At 36.7% G+C, this 26,248-nt stretch overlaps 1 long non-coding RNA gene across 3 annotated transcripts; it reads left to right on the forward strand.

The window, feature by feature from the left end:
* Positions 1–25,773, forward strand: LOC132303545 (uncharacterized). Of its 3 annotated transcripts, XR_009481276.1 has the most exons (5): positions 1–119; positions 216–378; positions 1,909–1,957; positions 23,771–23,862; positions 25,476–25,773. It is a non-coding gene; the product is annotated as an uncharacterized LOC132303545 (long non-coding RNA). The 3 variants fall into 3 exon arrangements; XR_009481275.1 differs by lacking the exon at positions 23,771–23,862 and having other exon boundaries at positions 25,476–25,768; XR_009481274.1 differs by lacking the exons at positions 1,909–1,957; positions 23,771–23,862 and having other exon boundaries at positions 25,476–25,763.
* Positions 25,774–26,248: the final 475 nt, after the last annotated feature.

Genomic DNA, 26,248 nt, shown 5'->3' on the forward strand with positions numbered 1-26,248 from the left:
AATATGTATGGATAGGTTTTCTTTCTTAGATGGTCTAGAGACTCTAGACCGTTTATATTTTTCCTTTGAAAAGTATTTTTCTTTCCGTTATGCTTGACGACATCTAAATTTGATTCTAGGTTGGTACACGCAATTAATAAGATATTAGCTACCTATAATTAGTATTATTGTTGGTAGCTACCTAAAATTAGTATTAATATTGTTGGGTTTTGTAGTTTGTTTCTTAGGCTCGAAGAATAGGAAGAAAAGAATACATTGAGAAAAGCTAGATGGGAAGGGAACAAAAGGAGGGAATTAAGTGGATTCCCTCCAAACACGCCATACCTCCCTCGACATCACCATTATTTTTGCCTTACTTTCGTATGAATAGCATGAGCGGTATGAATTATGAATCTCCGATCTTTTCATTGCATGCCATTTTCACATACTATCTTTTATATTTTAAGTCATTTTTAATAATTTTATCTCATATTATTTTTAGATCTCATATTATTTTTAGGCCACCTTTTCAGCACTTTCTTCGTTAGATTAGCGCGTCACTAGATTTTCAATTTATGTATGTGTCTCAACCATCTAAATCTACTCTTTATAATTTTCTTATCAATTGTTGTCACCTCTAATTTTTTCTTACACTTCCTCTATCTCTTCTAGTTACTTTACTCATTCATCTTAACTTTCTCATTTCTACCACATAAACGTTATTCTTGTTTCTTTTTTAGGCCTCAACGCTCTAAACATTCTTTCCACATAGAGATAATGATCTTTTACTCACCAGCCGAGCAAAAAAATCATCCATACCATGCATGGATGGCCCGTTGGATGTAAAAAAGGTAGTTATCACATCCAACATCATCCATGCATGGGATGGATGAATTTCTTAAAAATTATTTTTTGTATTTAACATTTCAATTAAGTTTTTTATATCCAATGTCATCCATGCATGGTGTGGATAATTTTTTTTTTTATCGGCCAGTAAGAGATCATTTATGCATATAAGATTTCAATGGGAGTAATTTAAGCATCATTTTTATCCTTTCAATCAGAAGGGTTAATTTCTTTTTAATTTCAAACAAATCACACAAAATCTAGGAAGTGCATATACGGATACGGGATACAATACGACACGATACGGGTACAGCGATACGAAATTTTTTTTAAAAAATAGGGTACAGGTACAATAGGATAAGGTAATAAAAAAATAATAATAAATTTTATTTTTATATATCTATAAAAAATAATTTTTGATTAATTTTTTTAAAATATTATGAATCTAAATGCAATCATTAATAAAACTTAAAAGTTCGTTTCACAACACATAAAACAAGCATCCCTAGTCATCACCTAATAAAATTTGAACTTTTTTTTAACAATTATATTATGTTATTATTGTTAAAAATTTTCCAATGTTAAAATTTGTTAAAAATGTATTATGAAATATTAAAAAAATGTCACATACATAGCCGAAATGCTTAAAAAATATTGAATATGTGTTAGAAATTAAAATATATATTTTAAAATTATAAATACGTTTAAGTATAGAACATGTATTTGCATATATTCATAAAATATCAATACCTAACACATATTTAATACATATCCTTTACGAGAACGTTGCTTTCTTATAAGTATCATGCTCCATAGAACAAAATCATTACTCCATTCATTGTTTCCTTTCTGACTCTGCAATTTGACAGTGGTAATAACTCCTCTCTGTACAGAATAGCATACCTCTTCCATTTCTTTTCTTCTCCTCATATTTTCTATTTTTTATGCACAAAACAGGGCATACCATGTAATTATTTACTAACAAATATTCAATCATTGACATTTGTTACAATTCTCTGGACCTCGCGTCACTTTCTTGAGTGTCAACTTTCTTAACTCTTGGCGTTTTTTTTTTTTTTTAAGGTAAAAGGTTAACTCTTGGTGTTGGATTGATAGAGCCTTTTGTTTACAGGTACCCCACTTTTGACACTCCTTACTGTGAGTGACAAATTAAAATTCTTTTTTGTGTCGGAACATGAAAACTACAGTGGCAGTAATCTTCCATTCTATGAACTTACTTGGAAACTTCATATATCAACGCATATATGATGTTGGACTTTGTTTGGTTGAGTAACGTCGGTTATAAAATTAAAAATTAATTACTCAAAAATTTAAGATTAAAATTTTAAGTGTGGTATTAAAATAAATAAAAAAATTATTTTTATTTTTAGTGTTCAGCATTTATTAATAACTTTATTTCATTTTAAGTAATACTTACCGTTTTCGATCATATTCAAATTGTCTTATCAAATACATTTAATTGAATAAACGTTTAATATATTCAAAATTTAACATTTAATTAAGTTTTCAAAGACCACCTAAGACTCGTTTGATTAAATTTTGTGAAAAATGTGTTAATACATGTAGGTGCAAAAATTCGTTTAATTAAAAAGCCAAAAGTATAAATACAACTCACTCAAATAAAAGAACAATTAATAACAAGAACAATTCAGAGAAAAGTTTGTAATGCTTGATGATCTTTATTGGAGGTCTATGCCTCTATTTATATATAAATTGAGGTAAAATTATCGTAAGATTCGCTATACTTGTCCTCTACGTTTTTTCCACAAAAATTTCATTCCATATATAATTCATTACATAGAAGGTTCCTTCTATATATAATTATTTCCATGTAGAACTCTTCCTATGGAAAGTTTCCTTCTATGGAAGATCCTTTGTTAGGCAGGATTTGATTGAACTGAACTGGGCTTGGACCATAATGTCAGTGGGCCGGACGGGTCTTTTAGCAGGCCGAGAAGTTATTGTTAATAACATTGGGCCAATGATGACTTTACTTGGGCTTGATCAAGAGTGGGCACTGGAGGGCTAGTGGAGAAATAATGTGATAATACCTTTTTTAATGACGTGGCTGATTTCTATTGGCAGAGGGATTTTTCCCTCGACACTTTGCCCCCAATTCCCTCTTAAATTGAACTACGGCTCCTAATTAGAAGGGAATTGAATTTGCACAGTTGCCAATTGTGTAAGAGGCGGTTTTAGAAGTGACTATTGACATTCTGACCAAAGAACTTCTTCAAAGTTTGCTTCTGCCTTCATTGCGTTCACTGCTACGTCATACTATCAGGTTAGTTTCTCATCTATCTTACTGATTTAATATCATGAACACTTCATCCACTCACGACCACATAGCGATTATGGATTCTGAAACCACACCTTTAGCATCTTCCGTTCTTTTTAGAGTTCCTCCTTCTAGGGTTTCCAACCCTCTTGAGGCTACGAGTGATTCTGCTATGAGAGGGGATGATTCCTCGCCTCAAGCAGAGGTATCCACTTCTAGATTGGACAGTATTTTTACCAAAAAGGAAAAAGAAATGATTTTGTCAGTCCGGCGCATCAAGTTTACCATTGATTCCGTAATGGAAGAGTTTGAGATCCCCGAGGGGGTAGAGATTGTTGAATACCTAAATGATGTCGATTTCAGTTCTGGTGAAGGGGTGGGTGAGAATGAATTGTTTTTATCTGTTAGACATCTTAATGCCCTTCGTTTTTTCCTTCATCCTTTTTATCACTTAGTCTTCAATAAGTTAGGTATTGCCCCTCTTCAAGTAAACCCTAACTTTTTTAGAATAGTGTTGACTCTTCTTATTCGTCGAAGGCTAGAAGGACTTGATCTGACCCTTGCTGACTTACTGATTAGCTATACTATTTCCTGGCATTAGACCGAACTTGGTCGCTATTACTTTACTTCTTCTCTTCAACAAAGGATATGCACAGACCTTCCTACTTCCGAAAAGAGATGGAATGAGAGAATGATTATTGTTAGGGGAAATTAGTATGTGTCTCAATCAAATAAACTTCCTATTCCTCGCAAATTTGGGATATTAGGTATAGAAGATCTTTCTTCCTTTCATCCAGAATGCTCTGGTTGCTTCCCATGTCAGATTTTGCTTTTTCGTCATATTTACGAATTTCTTGGTGTTTTTTCAGCAACATTCCCATCTTCTGTAACTAGGAAAAGGCTTGTTTTCCTCGAGGAACGAGTTTAGAACAGTCCTCCTTCTGTAGAGAACCTCCTTTCTTCATCCAATCTTAAGGAGCTTACGTCTAGTGCTTCAGTGGCCGATCTCATGGATTTGTCACTTCTTTCTTTTGACAGTTTTCCTCTAACTAACGAGGAAAAGAAGAAGGCTGAAGCTCTCAAGAAGAAAGCTACAGAAAGCGAAGCCCTTACAGTTATACGCTCTACTGAGCAAGAGAAGAAAGTTAAAGAACTTCCTTTAAAGAAAAAACCTAAATTGAACTCTTCCTCAGCAGTTAGAAACAAGGGCATTAATCTTTCAAAGAATAAAGGGAAAAAAACTAACGAAGCCGAACCAAATGAGGCGGTTAGGGTTTTTGTCTTAGCAAAGGCAGGGGAACCTTGGAGGCCCACCTTTTTCAGGGCTGATAAATTAGTCATTCATTCTGGGAATTCAGTAGTTATAGATCCTTCTACTGCATTGGCAGTTGCCCGAGGGATGTGGCTACCAAAAGATGAAGAAATAATGGGAAACATAGGGTTAGAGCAACTTCTGCCATCTGCCTCTGTTACGGCTATAGAGGTTTGTCTTTTCTCCTTAATCCATGTTTCTTTTACTTGCCACTACGTTTTACTTATATCTTGATTGACTTTGTAGAATCTATACCACACCATATCCTTATGTGCAACCACGGAAGCTCAATCTATTTCTATTCAAAAATTAGAGAAGGACCTTGCTGCTGCTGAAAAGAAGCTTTCTAATGAGCTCTTGGATGTCAAGATGGCCTATGATACGAGAGACGTGCATAAAGGTCGTCTTACACCTTCTGAAGCCAAAGTAAAAGAATTAGAAGTTGAGAACCTGCGCTTAAAGGATGCAGTTAATACTTGCACAACTGTTAGGAAACATATGCAGGAACGTTACTCCTTTCTGATGCGTTTGTCTAGTACAAGGGCTTTCCGGTTCGGCTTTATTCAAGGCTCAGGTGATAAGCTAAAGGATCCGGATGCTTTTGACAGAGACATCAAAGTAACCTTTCCTTATGCTGAGGGTCCAAAGGCCCAAAAGACTAAGGTTTTGTTTGTTGAGATGGTGAAGAGCCATTGTGATATCCTTCGATTCTAGAGCCACAGGTGATTAAGTCCGAGTACAGATCCGAGGGATACCAAATAATTAATATTCAAACAAGCATGATTACAAGAAGAATTTAATGACTAAATAAATAAGCTGAAAGAATTCTAAATAAAAATCCTTCAAAGTTATATAATCCAAAACTGCCAAAACCTTCAATATTATTACAACTCAGGAATCTATCTAGTGGACCCTAATAATATTTCAGCTGGAAAATAAATAATTGACTAAAAGAAAGCCAAAACTAAAGCATAAGTAGTAGTCCTACGTAGTCGGAGGAGTGAGTGAGTGTCTCTGCTCAGCACGATCAAACTCTAAGCCTAGAACTGTCGAACACCTGAAAAATGATAGTGGGTCAAGCCCACGAGTAAGTTATATTCTACTACAATCCAAACAGAGACCCGATAGGCATGTACATCCTAAACAACTCAGCAATAGCTATATAATCCATAAATATATATATATATCCACACTAAGGGACTCTTACTGAACTATAGGCCGGTCTCAACTTGACTAGTAGGCAACATGCAAAACACACCTGAAATGGGCATGAGTGCCTAGACCTAACAGGGTACACCTCTAACTATCATAGCCAGTTATGCATCCCACTGCATAGACGTTCCCTAACCAATGATCCTGAGACTCAAGCTCATATCGTGGTACCATAACTATGTATTTAAAATCCAGCCAAACCAAAGTAATGTCATTCAACTATTTGTTGACCTGACATGAACATAAGTAGAACTTAAATTTTATAGTTAATCCGTTCCCTTATTTCAAAGTAGGTAAGACTTAGCGTTATGAGCTAATCCATACCAAATATGCCACCATCCTATACTAGTGCATATAATCTACAAATCCAACAATTGATAATACAATTAAGAAATGTAAACATCAATTAATCCATAATAAGCATAATCAAAATATGTAAATTGACATGCTTATTTTATACCACTTCCCAAAATCCAATAATTGATAATACTGATAATATATATAGACATCAATTAATCCATAATAAGCATAGTTGAATTATGTACATTAACATGCTTATTTTATATTCCTGATAGATGATAAAACTATATCATACATAAACAAATTACTAATATACATGTGGCAAATTAAACCATCCACATCCAACAACAATATGTAATTTTAATTAAAATTTCATATTGTCCAAGACACTAATTCTATGTGGTTTATTATGCATTATAATGTCCTCTGGAGTTTTAGTATGACCTTGAACATCATTTAAACCCCCGTTATAGCTCCCAATTTAATCCTGGAACCTCAAAACCTCAACACAATTGACATGTAAATTAATCCATAATAAGTATAATCAAAATATGTAAATTGACATGCTTATTTTGTACCACTTCCCAAAATCCAATAATTGATAATACTGATAATATATGTAGACATTAATTAATCCATAATAAGCATAGTAGAATTATGTACATTAACATGCTTATTTTATATCCCTAATACATGATAAAACTATATCATATATAAACAAATTACTAATATACAGGTAGCAAATTAAACCATCCACATCTAACAACAATATGTAATTTTAATTAAAATTTCATATTGTCCAAGACACTAATTCTATGTGGTTTATTATGCATTATAATGTCCTCTAGAGTTTTAGTATGACCTTAAACATCATTTAAACCCCCGTTATAGCTCCCAATTTAATCCTAGAACCTCAAAACCTCAACACAATGGCCAAAATCCATCAATTTTAACAAAAAAGGAAGGAGCCACCCCCCCTTGAATGGAGCCGGCTCCCCCCTTAGGGGAGCCGCCTCCCCACCTAATAGAGTCGGCTCCCCCTTATGGGGAGCTGCCTCTTTGCACAAGGAGCCTGCTCCATTAAAAAGGGAGCTTGCTATACCCTTGTTTTCATCACCTGTTTCACCTCCGGTGACTTCCAGTCCTTCTGTCCTCCATTGCTAAGGTTCCTAGGTGTCTGAACTAGGTCCCAGAGTATTCCAAAAATTATTTAAATGCATTATGCATTATTTACACCAACCAAAACAAGTATTCACGTAAAGAAGCTTAAAATCAAGCAATTAAAAATTCGTTAATATTCCTACTACTTTAATCTAATTCAGCATATATAATAGATTAATTTAAAATTTATTTACTCCTGCAATTAAATTAGGCATGTAAAGAACACGAGTCAAAGGGAGAGAGTTAGATATAAAACTTGCATTTGATTTCAATTTTGAAACCTTAAACCTTTTTTACTGTTAAATCCGACGACCTTAGTTACTTTCATAAACCCTCCGTTGCTCCTGGTTCAACCCACGAGCAAGCTTCAACCACCCCTCCTTGGTTTAGCCCTTGTTCCTAGCCAAACTCTAATTCTCCCTCTTTATTTTCCTCTCAAACCTCTCTGTATATCTCTCCGCCTCCACTGTTACGTGAATAGGGTTCTCAAACCCTTGGCAAACATACAACATATATATATATATAGGCATATAACCTAATTCTAATTATCTTAAGAGAAGGAAAAGAAAAGAAAAAATTATATATTTAAGCCTGCTAGCCCACAACATGATAATCCAATACAAATATTAAACCCTAAGACTATATAATAATATTTACTGAATATTACCTCTTATTTAACCATTAATTAATAATAATAATTAAATTAACCTTATATACATATATACCCATATATATATGTATAACTATCCATGGGTAAAACCGTACCTATTTAATCTCCTATTTAAGTAGTCCATGAGACCCAAACGGTTGGTCCATTACTACTGTCCAAGTCCAACTCCTTAAAATAAAATAAAATAAATATTTAATTTAATTAATGTCAACTAAACACTTAACACATAAAACAGATAGCACATAACATTTAATCACATTATTCAATTAATCAATTTATTCAAATAAATCATACAATTTTAAATTAATAAACAATTTTCAAATAAAGCATACAATTTAAATTAATAAATAATTAAAACAAATAATTCAATTAGTCACCTAAACAATTATACAAATATTCAAATAATAAATTTAAAAATTCACTAAAACCATAAAATAAATACCCAGACTATCCTTTTAAAATTAGGGGTATTACAGCCATCAAGGGGATCTTCTAGCTTCAAGTTCCTTAGTTGTTCCAGCTACAGCTTCAGGTTTCGAATGTGGTTGATGCCTTTACTTCAGCTCCTTTTGATCCCAAAAGGAAATGAATTTGTCTTCTGTAACATTTGTCTGAACCAATGAATTTTTTAAATATATATATATTTTAATTATACGATTGTTTTAACTTGCTTATTCTCTGCATTTATATATATATATATATATATATATATATATATATATATATATAAGAATTTCTACATCTTTGAGTATTTCAAAGTTGTATGCTTCTTCTCGGCAATCTTTCATGCCTTAGAGAAAAATTTGTTCTCCTTGGGACCTTCGGACTTATTATGGTCCGAAGATATATAGAAAATAATGGGCAACAAGAAGAGAGTTCCCATGATAATTAGGTCACTATCCGGAGATTGTTATATCACTCGGTGATCTACCTATCAAGGGAACCCTTCTTGTTATGTATCAGCTTATGATATGAGTATATCAGAGCTTTCCTGTTCCCGCATTTTTTTTATGTGGGTCAAATTATTTAATGGTGCTAGCAATGTTGGGCCAATATTATAAGCCTGAGAGGAGGATATCCATAAGGAATTCTTGCCCCCATTTGGGCTTAGGCCCTATTTTATTGACACCTTCAAACTCTTATGGTCTGAGGCTTGAAGTTCCTTGGCAATAAAGTATGCCTTAGTGGAATTTATTGATTCCTTCAGGCTCTTGTGGTCCGAGGCTTGAAGTTCCTCGACAGTATAGTATGCCTTAGAGGAATTAATTGATTCCTTCATACTCTTGTGGTCCGAGGCTTGAAGTTCCTCGACAATAGAGTATGCCTTAAAGGAAGTTATTGATTCCTTCAGACTCTTGTGGTCCAAGACTTGAAGTTCCTCGACAATAGAGTATGCCTTAAAGGAATTGATTGATTCCTTCAGACTCTTGTGATCCGAGGCTTGAAGTTCTTCAGCAATAGAATATGCCTTAGAGGAATTTATTGATTCCTTTAGACTCTTGTGGTCTGAGGCTTTAAGTTCCTCGGTGGTAGAGTATGCCTTATAGGAATTTATTGATACTTTCGGACTCTTAAGGTCTGAAGCTTAAAAAAGAAAAATAGGCCAAGAAAAAGATTCACCGAGACTGGGTAGTCCTCCATACATGTGATTGGGAGTATATTCGTCTCGGAGACTCGTTTTATAGCATTCACTTGTAATGAGATATGATTATATTAACCATACACTCTTTTTTATTTTTAGTCGATGTGGGACAAAAATAGAATAGAGTTAAGTATTGGTTCTAAAAAATGGGGGGACTATTGCAAAGAGTGTCCGTTAAATATAGAACTTGAAAATGGCTTGTGGGCTACCCCATTTTCCAATGGATCCTCTTTGCAATGTGCTTGTATGTTTGAGTGTTTCCTTATTTAAAGGGATTTTTCAGGTTATATTTTACCGATGTAGGACAACATACATATCTTTTTTAGGAAAGAGTATTTTGTTTTCGTAATATCTATTTAGGGTTTCGTAATATCTATTTAAAGTACTAGTCTTGCCCCCTATTACGAAAGAAAATATTAGTAAATCGAGATAAATAGTATCCCACATCGATTAAAAAATAACAACGAATATCAGTATATTTGTGTGTGAAATGCTTTTGTATCGTAATGGAGACCGTCTGATACATGAGATCGTTGATCCGTTCATGTATCTGACATTCTCCATCTTTAGGAATATCACTACATCGCTTAGTACAAAAAATGATGCAAAAAGATGTAGTAAATAAGAAATTTTATTTGGTGGGCCATAAGCGGCCTTATTCGTATGAAGAAAAAAAGAAAATTTGTCTTAATTTTATAATGGTAGTACCTTTTGAGGTATATTACATTCTATGGACGCGCAATCACTCGCCCATCAGCTTCAGCTAGCGTGTAAGCTCATTTTTCGACTACTTCTGTAAATCTATAGTATCCAGTCCAATTGGGTTGTAACTTCTTCACGTGTGTTATCTCCTGCTTCAGCACCCAATCTCCTAATACAAAACTCCTGAACCTGACCCACTTATTATAACTGTTTCATAACTGTTGTTGATATGAAGCGAGCCTTATTGCCGCAGCATCCCTCTTTTCTTCTAAGATATCAAGGCTATATTCTAGTTGCAAATCGTTGTCCCCTTCAAGAAACAGGTGCGTTCAAAGAGTTGGGACTACTGATTCTGTTGGGATGACAGCCTCAGACCCATAAGCCCTTGCAAAGGGACTCTCCCCTATTGGCCTTCATGAAGTGGTTCGATAAGCCCAGAGCACATTAGGAAAATTTTCGTACCATTTAGACTTGAGCTTCTCTAATTTTTTCTTCAGATAGTCGAAGATAGTCCGTTTAGTTATCTCAGCCTGCCCATTTCCTTGTGGATGACTTACCACAGCCAACTTCTGCCTGATTCCATGTTTAGCGAAGAACTTTCTTGTGCTCCTATTGTCCAAATTCTTTCTGTAGTCCATCATGATGACCTTCAGTACTCCGAATCGGCAAAATATATTGTTCCATAAAAAGCTTTTTACTTGTTTGTGAGTCACACTTAAATAAGCATCTGCCTCTACCAATTTTGTAAAATAATCTATGGCCAGTAATACGTATTCCTTTTGCTCCAGAGTTTTGGGTAATGGACCCACCATATCAATTCCCCATTGAGCGAATGGCCATAGATTTACCATCGCATGTAAATCTTCAGCTGGTTGGTGCTTCATTGAACCATAGCGTTGGCACTTATCGCACCTTCTGGCATATTCCTTGGCATTTCAAGCCAGGTATAGCCAGAAGTAGCCTTGAGTTAGACAAGGGATCTCCCGCCAGAATGGTTGCCACAGTCCGCATCATGTATTTGTTTCAACACCTCGATGGCTTTAGTGGGGGTTAAGCACTTCAAGTATGGACCTAAAAATGACTTACGGTATAAACGGTTATTAATGATAGAATACTTGGCTGCTGCAAACCTTACTTTTCTAGCTTCATCCTTCTAATTCGGAAGGGTTTTGTTTTTGAGATAGTTTTCCAATAGATCCATCCAACATGGCTCTCGTGGAACCTCGGGGATCACCATTATCTGCAGCTAAGGATTTAAACTAGGTTCTTCCAAGGTATCGATAGGCACTATTTGGATCAGATCTTCATCCGAGGAAGAAGCCGTTGTAGCTAATTTGTCTACTTCGGAATTTTCCTCTCTTGGTACTTGGTGAAATTCGATTTGATCGAATCCACGTGTAGTACCTTCTACAGCCTCCTTATATGCCTTCATTCTTTTTTCTTTCGGTTGATACTTTCCTGTCATTTGATTTACAATAAGTTGTGAGTCACTAAAAACTTTTAGACATTTTACCCGGAGTTAGCTTACCAATCGAAGTCCAACTAGCAAAGCTTCATATGGATTGCCCATTACAACTTAGTTCCTTCTGGAGTTGTGATGATGATCCTTGCCCCTGCGCTAGTCAGGTTTAAGGAACCATCTACATGAAGTTCCCATTGAGGTTCTGGAAGTTCTAGCTCTTCGGGTTTGTCTTCATATTCCAAGAAGAAGTCAGTCATGGCTTGTCCTATGTGCGACACCTTCAGCTCGCAGTATATATATAAAGAACTTAGTTCAATTGCCCATTTGGTAATTCTCCCTGACAGATCTGGATTGGAAAGGATGGCTTGCATAGGGTAATTTGTGAGAACTATAATGCGGTGAGACTCGAAGTAGTGCCGAAGCTTTCTTTTTGCATATACTAAGGCTAGTATAATCTTCTTTGTTTTGCTATATCTTGTTTCAACATCTGTTATTGTCTTACTTGTGTAGAAGACTGGATGCTGATTCCCTCCTTCTTCTCGGATCAGAACTGCACTTGTGGCTATGTTGGAGATTCTTAAATACATGGTAAGGGTTTTTTTAGGCTTAGGGGTAAACAAAATTGGGGGTTTAGTCATGTAATACTTTAGTCTAGCAAGAGCTTTTTACTACTAAGGTCCCCATATGTCCTTGTTCTTCGACCTTATAGCATCAAATAAAGGTTTACACTTATCGGACAATCTGGATATAAATCGGCTGAGAGCTGTTATTCTGTTGGTTAGAATTTATACTTCCCTGCAAGTTTTTGGCCCCTGATTCTGTACAAGGGCCTAGGCCTGAGCTGGGCCCACTTTTATTCCTCTCTTGTTGACAATATAGTCTAGGAATTGTCTTGAAGAGACTGCAATGGAACATTGAGAGGGATTCAACCTCATATTATACATTCTCAGAGTGTTGAAGACTTCTTAGAGGTGCCTGGGGTGATCTTTCTTCTTCTCACTTTTGACAACCATGTCGTCTATATAAGCTTAGACTGTCTTCCCCAGCATCTCATCGAAGATCTTGTTGACGAGACGCTAGTAAGTAACCCCAACATTTTTAAATTCGAAGGGCATAACTTTATAACAGTAAGTTCCCTTCTCTATGATAAAGGATGTTTTTCTTCATCTTTTGGATTCATGGGAATCTGGTTGTATCCGGAGTATGCATCAAGGAACGTGAGTCTCTCATAACCTGTGGTAACGTCCACCATCTGATCTATCTTTGGTAGTGGAAAACTATCTTTGGGACAAGCCTTATTGAGGTTGGTTGATTGACGGATCGATTATCAATTATAAATCAACCCATTTGCAAAGCACAAATCATTGTAAAATAGGGCTATTGGTCGGGTAGGTCGAACCACTGGGACCGCTAATTTATGGCAACCTAAGTGTCTAGAATCATTTTTAGAATGATAATGGGGTTTATAGAGGATTTGTTGGTTTGTCACTAAAACTATGAGTTTAAGAATGCATAAAACAGTAGCTTGCGAGAGATGAAAGAGATGAAATACACGTAAAGAAGACTAGGGAAGTGAATCTGCCTCCATCCCTATACACATGTTAGATTAGAACTAGTTTGGGGAGAAATAACATAAATGATGGTTATGATACATAGCAATACTTGGTTGCTATAATATCCTCAAGAAGTTCATTAAATCAAAAACAAGAATAATCTATCAAAGGTGAATATGTTTAGAATACCTAAACTAGAGTGCAGCTTAACACACTTACTTAAGTGAAAGATTATCAAGTTCTTGATGAAATAACGTAGCAGATGAAGCTAGGAATTAAGCATAAACCATCAAAGGGATGACCTAAGCAATGGACTATCAAAGTTCTCTATCAACATGCCATTAAACCATTTCATAACCCTTTTTTTTTTCATTATCACTATGAAAACATAGGCAATCTGATTAATATAAGACATCGTCTAAAACAAGATAATTAACTTAGAAAAATCATTCATATACATCAACATCCATTACAACAAATGAAGTGCTCTAGATCATGAAAAGACCATATATTATACATTGCAATCCCCAAATTAGAACTAAGCTAGAGTATGCTTACAAGGGAGAGCTTCATCACCTTCCTAGAGGAAGAGTTAGTTACCCATGGATGCCCTAGAAGAAGGAAGAAGCTTGGGGGAAACTCCAATTTTTGAGCTTTACCTTGTAGCCACACAAAAATCTCTCCTCTCCTCCCTTTTCTCTCCTCCAATCTTGCCAAAATATCTGAGATCCCTTCATACAAGCTCCACCTCTTCTTTTTGTAGACAAGATGTCTACCAAACCCTTCAAAAATCAAGGCTACTGCTCCAAAAGAACAACTCCAACCAACTCATAAAAGAGGGAAATTAGAAATTGAGGGAATCAAGGCACAAGTGGGTCTGCAATGTTCCTTCGAGTGCTCGAAGGTGCCTTGGAACAAAAACTTGCAAGCTCGAGAATATGGACGAGCACTCGAAGAAGGGTCTTTGAGCGCCCGAAGGTGCCTTGGACCATTCTGTCCTGATTTGGAGTGCTCGAAGCTTCTCCGAGCACTCGTATGACATGGATCAGTTCACGTGGATTTCTTGTATGTGTCGCACGAGTGCTCGAAGAAGGTACGTCGAGCGCTCAAAGGTGCATCAGTTTACATTTTTGACTTCTTCTTCTTTGGACTTCTCCCATATGGAATTAGCATTGGCCCCTTTTTTTTCTCTTTTGCATTGATGAAGGCTTCCTAGATCTCCGTTAGCATATTCTCCTCAGCGATCATCGGGTGCAACAGCCCGGAATGACCTGATCTTTACAGAAAGCCTCAAAACTTCCATTTTATTTCCAATTTGGAATGCAACCTAAAAATTCATAGAAACACAGAACTTGGAGAAAATCTATACATATAAACCATAAATGGACTCAACTAATGCAAATAATAGCGCTTGAATATGCAATATTCGGCGCTTATCACACCCCCAAACTTACATTTTGCTAGTTCCATAGCAAAAACCAAAATAAAAAACTCAACGAATGATAACCATTGTATTGCTCCCCAAAAATATCCACAATAGCAAAATTAAATACATGCATAGCTCAAATACAACTTGAAACAGATAAAGAACTGGAGACGGGGTCATTGGGTAGACTATCTTGCATATATGAAGCCTTTGATACAAAAATTAGCTAAACACGTTTCAACATGCATGCATCAACTTTATAGTCTATATAAATAATCTAATTCTCATCTCTTGAATAGAAATCAACTATAACTTCAGTGGAAGTGAACCAGATTCCCAACATGTGGCTTTTACTTTCTTTTTCCAATTTCAAGACAAAAGTCTTCAAATCATCGAATTTTTCTTTTTAAATGAAGTCACTAAGGCATGAATTTATTCAAACAACAACTGTCTATTTTTTACACAACATGGTTGTGCAATGCTGAAGTCCCTTAAGCTTTCTAACCAACTCGTGTAGCAAGCGTTAGACCAACAACTCCTAAACCAGATGGCTTTAGGGTGTTGAGTGTAGAGACACTCCTAGGGCTTAATAGCTCGAATTGGTAAGGCTACGAATTCCAACGGACCATGGTTATTATATATATATTTTTTTCGAATGACCGTGCAATATCTAAGTCTTTTAAGCTTTCTAACCAACCCGTGTAGTAAGCGTTAGACCAACAACTCCCAAACGAAATGGCTTTAGGGTGTTAAGGGTAGAGACACTCCTAGGGCTTAATAGCTCGAATTGGAAAGGCTACAAACTCAAACTGGTCATTATCTTTTTCTTTTTCTTTTTTTAATTTAGAAAAATCATGCGGAAGGTATCCATCCATTAGGTTCATCAATTTAGATTAACTAGGTCAAAATCAAGGTCAATCCAGTTGCATGCCTCACAGTTAAGCTTCCGGTGTACATCTGTGCAGTGTGAAGCTTAAAAGAGTATAAAATCCAACGAGAATCTAATTGAAACATTTATACAGACTAAATTGCATTCACATGATCATTTCAAATTCAAATTTTTCTTTATTTTCAAAACTTAACAATTGCTTCTATACACAAGATGTTAAACAAATTCCTCATCTCCGACAAGTTTCAAATTACACTATCATTGCTTTACAAAAATGCGATACCAAAAATGCAATACTGCACCCCCAAACTTGAATAACACATTGTCCTTAATGTGGGACAACAACTAACATGTACGGAAAATTAGAGAGGGTAACAAGAACAAAAATACTAAGAATAGGAGGAAATTGCATGGTGAAGTGACAAAAAGCTCCCATGCGAAGTCCAACAAAAATAGGCTTCCAAACTGGAAATGTGCAACCTGCAAGGAAACACTAAGAGAAACAGTGGGGAAAAGATACAAAAGACATAATTAACAATGAAACATTAAAAGAAAATAATTAACAGACAATAAAATAAAAGAGGGAATTTTCATTCAAAAGTAGGTGGACATGATTACAAAAGGAACTGATATTCTATCATGACTAACCAGATCAACTATGACATAAATAAATTCTGAAGTTCAAAAACTAGAACAGCAACAGAAAATAGAAACATAAACATGTGAAACAAAAGACGGGTCACGAACGGGCAACTAGCTACGGGTCAGGGGGAAAACGGCCAAGGATTGCATTGAGGAGGGATTGAGTTTCACGCCCTTCATCCTGTGCCACACGACGGTCCTCAGTTGTAACACGACGGTCCTCCTCCTCATGCAAGTAGTCCTCTCGGACTGTCCTATTATAGTCCGCCAAGGAATGCTCAAAATAATCCATCCGGGCATGGATACAATGCTAACTCGCTAGAAAAGCATGGTCCTGCTGAGAGTCAACAGGGGGCTCCTCCCATTCAGCATCCTCAGCCATGGGATCATCCTCGGAAAAAGGAGAAGATGGATCCCGAGGGGAAGGAAGAGCTGCGGGCTGAACGAGCCTAGAATGGCCAAGAACATTGTTCCAACGGTGGATAATAAATACCTGAACGTTTTTGCCTTTTTCTTCATAAGGCGGGATGATGAAACCTTTGTGTTTCAGGAGCTTAGTAATGAAGAAGGGTAAAGTCAAAGCCCAAGCTTAGGCTCGTTAATGCTGGGAGTTAAGGCAGTCGTCCCAGAACCGCATAAATTGGCTCTAAATGAGCTCCAGAATAGAGATCCGTTGGCCTTAGTCAAGGGCATACAAAGCCTGTAACATCAGACCTCGGTGCTCGGTGCTGTGCACGAAGGGGCAGATATTGTGCTTAAGCATGGAGTCAAAGAACCACACGCGCTCAGGGAGGGTGGATTTTAGTGTATAGCTCCAAGGTCGATGAGGATCATCCACGTTGCAAATGGCAGCGGCAACAACTTGCTCCACAGTTAGATTATCAGGCTCCTCATATAAAGGAAGATTCTCACTATTCATAATATCATCGAGGCACTCCAGAGGACAACCGGATACAGTCACAATGTCAGCAAGAGTGAATGAATAAAGAGTGCCATCAATTGAAGTGCTGAGAGTGTTAGGCTGGTCGTTCGGGCAATTGAGATTTTGATAGAACAATTGTACCACGCGGGGGTAGGCGATCTTTGCAACGGGCTTGTAAATGTGCTGAATGCGCCGGTTAGCTAATTCTGCGGCAGCCCACGAAGTGGTGGGAAGAGTGTCAAAGACATCCGTGAGCGGAAATAGAAGCTCATTGTTGATCTTTTTCGTGAGCCAAGGTTCTCGGGGTTGCTCACGATTAATAGCGGGGGCATCCGCAGATGGCCTAGGACAGCGAGAAGGTTCGGCACGAGACATTTGGAGAAGTGGACATGGATGGAGAATTTCAGCGAGCACCTGGCGGGCACCAAGAAAGAGGGAAGGTAAGAGTGAGAGTAATGGAAGATAAAACCCAAAATTTTTGAACAATAGAGCTCTCTAGCCTAGAGCAACAACATCAACAAACACCCAAACCTCTAAAAATGCAATGCCCACACTCCTCAAAATGAAAACAATAAAAAGCAAAAAAGAAAGGAAAGGAAGAGAGAAACGTACCTTGAGAGGAGAATGGAGAGAAGAAAGGATGGGATGAGGAGGGAGGATGGAAGTGTTGGGTATTTATAGGGGATTGGTGCATGAATGGGGGAAAGGGAAGGTTAGGGGAGTTATGGAGGGGAAATGAATGAGAGAGGTCATGGGGGAGAGGGGATGAATGAGTGAAACGGAAAAGATTGGGTGAGGGAAAATCGGTTTAAAAGGGGGAGGAATCAGCACGAGCGCTCGAAGAAGGGTCTTCGAGCGCTTGAAGATGGGGCAGAAGGCGTGGGGGAAATTGGTATCAAGGCACGAGTGCTCGAAGAAGGTACTCCAAGTGCTTGAATATGGGCCAGTGGTGATTTCAGAAGTCACGAGCACTCGAAGAGTACTTCACGAGCGCTCGTGAGGCCTGTGCAATGACGAGAAGGCCTTGATGCCAACACACGAGCGCTCGTTTTTCTATACAAGCGCTCGAAAATAGGCCAGAAGAAAAATTCATATCTCTGAGTGCTCGAAGAAGGGTCTTCGAGCGCTCGAAGACTCGGCAGTAGACATTTTGGAACTTACGAGCGCTTGAAGAAGACTTAGGAGCGCTCGAAACTGCAATGCAAAACTTTTCCAAGTCCTATGGATTTGAATCTTTACTGCACAGCATTAGCAACGAGGTCAGAGAGTGCCAATGCAGAATCTAAGTGTTCTTATGAACCTGGAAGACCTCGAAAAACTGGCATTTCGGAAATAAAAGCTCATACACAAGAGTACCATTCCGAAAGTCCGATGAAATTGCTGGATAGAGCTGAAAACTTCAGGGAATGAAAACAAGGGTTGCAGAATGCCTAAGAAAACCAGTCTGAATTTTTGGAACACAATTTAAGATAATTCTAGATAAGGTTAAATTTTGGCTTACCTTAGCAATTTCACGGAAAATTTCAAAAACCAGGCAATTGAAAATTAGGGAAACAAAGAAATAAAAAGAATTTATTCCCTTGATTTCTAAATTTAAAGTCGATAACTAGATGAAGCAAGATCATGCATTAGTCCTCGTAAATTGCGTCCGTCAAGACGACTTTCTCAACTTTGCGGATTGGGACTATGCCGCCAATATAAAGCTTAAGCCGTTGGCCATTAACCTTGAATAGAGATCCATCAGCCGGATCTTGAAGCTCGATTGCACCATGAGGAAAAACAGTATTGACTAGATAAGGACCATCCCATCTTGACCGGATTTTACCGGGAAAGAGTTTCAAGCGGGAATTAAAAAGCCAAACTTTTTGTCTCGGGGCAAAAGACTTGTTGACAATGTGTTTGTCAAGAAAAGCTTTAGTCTTTGCCTTATAGATTTTGGCATTTTCGTATGCATCATTGCAGGTTTCCTCAAGTTGATTTAGTTGCAATGCCTCACAGTTAAGTTTTTGGTGTGCATCTGTGCATTGTGAAGCTTAAAAGAGTATAAAATCCAACGAGAATCTAATTGAAACATTTATACATACTAAATTGCATTCACATGATCATTTCAAATTCAAATTTTTCTTTATTTTCAAAACTTAACAATTGCTTCTATACACAAGATGTTAAACATATGCCTCATCTCCAACAAGTTTCAAATTACACTATCATTGCTTTACAAAAATGCGATACCAAAAATGTAATATTGCACCCCCAAACTTGAATAACACATTGTCCTCAATGTGGGACAACAACAAACATGTATGAAAAATTAGAGAGGGTAACAAGAACAAAAATACCAAGAATAGGAGGAAATTGCATGGTGAAGGGACAAAAATCTCCCATGCGAAGTCCAACAAAAACAGGCCCCCAAACTGGAAATGTGCAACCTGCAAGGGAACACTGAGAGAAACAGCAGGGAAAAGATACAAAAGATAGAATTAACAATGAAATATTAAAAGAAAATAATTAATAGATAATAAAAGAAAAAAGGAAATTTTCATTCAAAAGTAGGTGGACATGATTACAAAAGGAACTGAAATTCTATCATGACTAACTAGGTCAACTATGACATAAACAAATTCCCATGTTCAAAAACTAGAACAGCAACAGAAAATAGAAACATAAACATGTAAAACAAAAGACGGGTCACGAACGGGCAACTAGCTACGGTTTAGGGGGAAAACAAGCAAGGATTGCATTGAGAAGGGATTGAGTTTCACGCCTTTCATCCTGTGCCACACGACGGTCCTCAGCTGCAACACGACGGTCCTTCTCCGCACGCAAGTAGTCCTCTCAGACTGTTCTATTGTAGTCCGCCAAGGAATGCTCAAAACGATCCATCCGAGCATGGATACCTGCAATGCTAGCTCGCAGAAAAGCATGGTCTTGCTGAGAGTTAACAGGGGGCTCTTCCCATTCAGCATCCTCAGCCATGGGATCATCTTCAGAAAAAGGAGGAGATGGATCCCGAGGGGAAGGAGGAGTAGCGGGCTGAACGGGCCTAAAATGGCTAAGAACATTGTTCCAACGGCGGATGGTAAATGCCTGAACCTTTTTGCCTTTTTCTTCATGAGGCGGGATGATGAAACATTTGTGTTTCAGAAGCTTAGTAATGAAGAAGGGTAACGGCAAAGCCCAAGCTTGGGCTCGTTGATGCTGGGAGTTAAGGCAATCATCCCATAACTGCATAAATTGGCTCCAAATGAGCTCCGAAATAAAGCTCCATTGGCCTTGGTCCAGGGCATACAAAGCCTGTAACATCAGACCTCTGCGCTCGGTACTGTGCACCAAGGGGCAGATATTGTGCTTAAGCACGGAGTCAAAGAACCACACGCGCTCAGGGAGGGTGGATTTTAGTGTATAGCTCCGGGGTCGATGAGGATCATCCCCAGCAATGGCGCCAAAAATTGATCGACGGATCGATTATCAATTATAAATCAACCCATTTGCAATAGCACAAATCATTGTAAAATAGGGCGATTGGTCGGGTAGGTTGAACCACTAGGACCGCTAGTTTATGGTAACCTAAGTGTCTAGAATCATTTTTAGAATGATAAAGGGGTTTATAGAGGATTTGTTGGTTTGTCACTAAAACTATGAGTTGAAGAATGCAAAAAACAGTAGCTTGCGAGAGATGAAAGAGATGAAATACACGTAAAGAAGACTAGGGAAGTGAATCTACCGCCATCCCTATACACATGTTAAATTAGAACTAGTTCGGTGAGAAATAACATAAATGATGGTCATGATACATAGCAATACTTGGTTGCTATAATATCCTCAAGAAGTTCATTAAATCAAAAACAAGAATAATCCATCAAAGGTGAATATGTTTAGACTACCTAAACTAGAGTGCAGCTTAACACACTTACTTAAGTGAAAGATTATCAAGTCCTTAATGAAATGATGTAGCACATGAAGCTAGGAATTAAGCATAAACCATCAAAGGGATAACCTAAGCAATGGACTATCAAAGTTCTCTATCAACATGCCATTAAACCATTTCATAACCCTTTTTTTTTCATTGTCACTATGAAAACATAAGCAATCTGATTAATATAAGACATCATCTAAAACAAGATAATCAACTTAGAAAAATCATTCATATACATCAACATCCATTACAACAAATGAAGTGTTCTAGATCATGAAAAGACCATATATTATACATTGCAATCCCCAAATTAGAACTAAGCTAGAGCATGCTTACAAGGGAGGGCATCATCACCTCCCTAGAGGAAGAGTTAGTTACCCATGGATGCCTTAGAAGAAGGAAGAAGCTTGGGGGAAACTCCTATTTTTGAGCTTTACCTTGTAGCCACGCAAAACTCTCTCCTCTTCTCCCTTTTCACCCCTCCAATCTTGCCAAAATATCTGAGATCCCTTCATACAAGCTCCACCTCTTCTTTTTGTAGACAAGATGTCTACCAAACCCTTCAAAAATCGAGGCTATTGCTCGAAAAGAACAACTCCGACCAACTCATAAAAGAGGAAAATCATAAATTGAGGGAATTAAGGCATAAGTGGGTCTGCAATGTTCCTTCGAGCGCTCGAAGGTGCCTTGGAACAAAAACTTGCAGGCTCGAGAACATGGACGAGCGCTCGAAGGTGCCTTGGACCATTCTGTCCTGATTTGGAGCACTCGAAGCTTTTCCGAGCGCTCGTATGACATGGATCAGGTCATGTGGATTTCTCGTATGTGTCGCACGAGCGCTCGAAGAAGGTACTTCAAGCATTCGAAGGTGCATCAGTTTGCATTTTTGACTTCTTCTTCTTTAGACTTCTCCCATATGGAATTAGCATTGGCCCTTTTTTTTCTTTTTTGCATTGATGAAGGCTTTGTAATGACCCGGTCATTTTTCTTCCTTTTCTTTTTCTCAGATTTTAACGAATTTTTTTTTTCATTGTCTTTTCCTTTTTGGGTTTGGTTTTTCATCACTTGATGTCGTCTCGAGTGCTTTGGAATGATTTCCGAGACTCTTTTCCTTGGATTGACAACTTCCTTTAGGGATTGTGTCATTTCCATATTTTATTTTTTCGAACACTATTCACATTTTGTCTTTTTCTTGTTTATCCTTTTTCCTTGCACAATATCACTTTTTGTGCTCGGATTTGATTCCGATTTTGCATGCATTCATGATATTTGATTTCCATGATAGTGGTATTTTTACTTTTCTAGAAAAGCATGTTGATTGCTTACTTCTGTCATAAAGGGGCATTAATGCATATTTTAGTGTAATTATTTTTAACTTGTGGGATTTTAGTGTAATTAAATAAAGTAATTATTTTTCATCTTGGGGACCATTTTTCAATTAAATTTGGAAGATATTTTCAAAAAGGACCTTTTTGCAATTTTTGAAAAGTGTGACAAGTGTCCCACTCTCATTGGTCCACTTGTTGACATTTGTGTGGAAATACTTTAATGCATTGGATGATGACATTTGGAGAGTGAGGATTTACCTATTTGTTGGCCTAGGATTAGTGCACTTGTTGGCTTAGATGGTTGACAAATGTAGGTGTGGGATTAAGCCTAGGAAGGAGTCATGGATTGGTGACAAGTGTAGGTTCACAATTTAGTCTTGCAAATATCTTTGGGCCACTTTGGGATTATGGTTTTAAAGGAGGGTTTTTGTGCAATTGACCATAGATGTGTCTGTTGATCATGGTGTAAGAGCACATAGTGAGTGGAGGATTTCTATTTCCTCCACTCACACTTAACCACATTATTTCATTCTCTTCCTTACAAGAAAACCCTAGCCTCCATGGATGGAGCTTGAAGCCTTAGGCATTGACCTTGATCTTTGAGGCCCTTCCACTTACTTTAGACCATAAAGCTTGGAATACTTTTTGTTCCCCTCATCCTCCTCTTCAAAAACCTTGAAGGATCTAGGCTAACTCCTAGTTTTGCTTTGGTATCTAGAGATTCAATTTTCTAGTGAGGTATTGATCTATTATTTTGAAATATTTTTATGTCATTATTGAGTGTTTTACATGCATAGAAGAGAATGACTTGTATTTTGCCCTTAAACTATTTTAATTTGAAATTAATCTTGTTAAATTAAATATAGAATATGAAAATATACTCAATTAGCTTTCATTTAGTTTTGGTTTCATGTAATTTGGATTTAAAATGAATTAGTTATGAATTTTTGAATTTGCAAGCTAGTTGTCGGAAATTTGAAGCTTTTCCTTTTCGGTCTGGAAATGAATTTTTATGTAGATCTGTGGAACTTTAATTGCCTTTAAATTTTTACTGGAACTTCGTCCATAGGTGGTACACTACTCAGAATTTTTTCACGATTTTAGAGCATTTCTAAATTTTTTTTAAAATCTGAAACTATCTACTGTCCATGTTTTTATTGCAGCTGGAAAAAATATTTTTAGATGATTTATTTCACTAACCTTTTGACATTGGATCATGGCTTAAATTTTCAGTTTTACACTCTCATATGTTTACTTCCAAAATAAATTAGGTTTGCCCAATTTGGATGTCAAATGAATTTTTTATGAATTTTCAAAGTTGGAAGCTACAGGCTGAAAATGTGTTTTCTGGGCATAATTTGTTTCAAAGTTGTGGGGCAAAACTGTTTCAATTGGGAAAATATTTTGTTAAACTAAATTGATGTTATCAAATTAAAGTGTTTAAGCTCTCATTGGGCTTTAGATTAATTCAATTTGGGTTAGAATTGAATTTTTTTTGAATTTTACAAGTTGAAGGTAGCAAGCTGAAAAATCTGTTTTGCGGACCGAAAATTTGGGGCGATTTCATTTCGGTGGTAATTTGGATTTTCATTCCAATTGAGGTAGGGAATGTTTTAGGATTATTTGTGTGTTGTATTGTGTGTTTGCCATGATTATATAACATATATATATGCCTTGTATCAAATCTAGAAAGTTAGTAATTTTTATTTCTTTGTATAAGATTTAAAATTTATGATGATATATAACTTTGATTTGAATTGTAACATGCTAAGAAATTATGCTTAGATATGTTGGTTAACATATATTAAATTTGGATCATTTGATTAAGAATTACAACTTTTATTTAATATTTATCTTTAGTGAAAGTTTAATTCACATGGTTGTATCAAGCATTAAATCAAGTTGTAATGTGGTATTTAAATAGGCCTTGGCATATTCTCTAACATAGATTAAATTGAGGGCATTTGGAATTGTTTAAAAATTTAGCGGAAATTAATTAATTAGCTTGATTAATTTTGTTTTAAGTGTTTTAATCACTTAACTTGTCATTGATGTTATATATATGATGACCATGACATGTCTTTCAATATATATTAAATTGAGGTCATTTGGATTAATTTGGAATTTAGAGAATTTAACTATTTATGTTTAATTAAATTCTACTTTATTACTCCATGAATTTAATTGCATTTTGGAAGTTGTTTCTATATTTAAATCATGGATTTGGATTTGATGTATGTTCACTTGATTACTTTTGAGCATTGGATAACATAATTGTTACTTTTATATTCATGAGAATATGTTTTTCCTTATTGAATATATTGTTGCTATGTGTAAGGAATTGCACACCTTGTATTTAACATCTTACATGCTATAGTAGTTGTGAATTTTGAGCTCGTATTGTATAAGTTTCCAAAATTTGGATTGTGCTTGGTAAATAGTTGATATCTTGTATATACATGTTGATATATATACGTTGTTGCACAATTTGTTGATTTTGGAAATTTGGGGATGTCGTTGTTTGGCTACAGCTAGGACTTGGTTCTAGTACGGGGGATTGTCCCTCTATACAGTCTAGTGCGCACATAGGGAGGTTACCCATGGGCTAGTAACCCTAAAGTAACTATGTTGTCGGTCTGATCCAGCGTGACGTCCTAGTATCCACTTTGTTTGATTTCGTATTTCATTTCAAGTTGATAACTAGATGATATCGTAACTTGTTGTTCCTTATTTGATTTCCTATTTTGAGCTTAAGATGTAGCTTTATGAAAGCATGCTTCATGCGTTGTATTGGAAGTTCCATTATTGGTTAAATTGCATCGATATCATAATTTGTGTTTTGATGTTCAAATGTAGTTTAGGAATGACCTTATAGATTCATTTTGAACATAGACGTTAGGTGGCATGACCCACACTTGTTGTTTTCGTAATTTGGATTTCAAGTTGAAGACTTTGAGAATCTATTTCTTGTTGCCTTGTATAACATGTTTCCATATTGTTTGAATTGCATGAACAATGTGATTATGATATAAATGATCTAGGGAGCTTAGGATGCTCCCTGGGTCTCATCTTGACATAGACGTTAGGTGGCATGAGCCTCTTTAACATGTTTCACCATAAAGTGATAAAATTGTAAAATGCTAGGTCGACGCATGTTCATCTCCTACAAGTAGCTTTATGTTACTCACCCCTACGATATTGGGGCATATTTCAGGTACAGGACTCAGGATTTGAAGATTCCATTGCTCCTTGGATGGCTTACAGTTTCTAAGTTTCTATTTTATGCAAGTGTTAGCATAAGATGCCTCTTTGTAGCCCTATTTGTTTAAACTTGTATTCGTTAATTCGTATATGTAAAGTGTACGTAAGTGAACTCTTTTCAATGTATTTAACATGTATGAGATGAGGCCGGAGGCCAATGACATGTATCTCATTTTCAATGCACTTTTGTTTTCAAAGTTTATTATGAAAATATTGGAAAATGTTTAAGTCATTGCTTCATAACTTTCGCATCGGGTGTTGGAATTTCATATCTTTTCTGCCCAGACTCAGAATCAGACGATCCTTGAGTCTAATTTTGTTCATTTTTCGTTGTCCTTCTAATGGTGTGCACGGTGGCACCCATTTCAGTGAGAAATGACCATTTTGCCCTTAGTACATCTCTTTTCGGGTTAGGCATTCTTGCTTCATTTGCTTGGCTCATTTTAGTTCCGTGGCTTCATAGAGAGTCATTTTGGGGTCTTAGGGATGACGTACATCTCTTGAGGTCATTTGGCTTCTTTTGCTTCCGCATTTTGGGTCCGTTATCGGGTCAACTTCCGGTTCATCACTAACGCACCGGGTTGAGAAATCCGGGTCGTTACAGGCTTCCTGGATCTCCTTTAGCATATTTTCCTCGGCAATCATCGGGTGCAACAGCCCGGAATGACCTGATCTTTACAGAAAGCCTCAAAACTTCCATTTTATTTCCAATTTGGAATGCAACCT

This window comes from Cornus florida, unplaced genomic scaffold, assembly GCF_030987335.1.
Source record: "Cornus florida cultivar Cherokee Brave unplaced genomic scaffold, ASM3098733v1 CherokeeBrave_3.0.0_Hap2_Chr04, whole genome shotgun sequence".
Lineage (NCBI taxonomy): Eukaryota > Viridiplantae > Streptophyta > Magnoliopsida > Cornales > Cornaceae > Cornus > Cornus florida.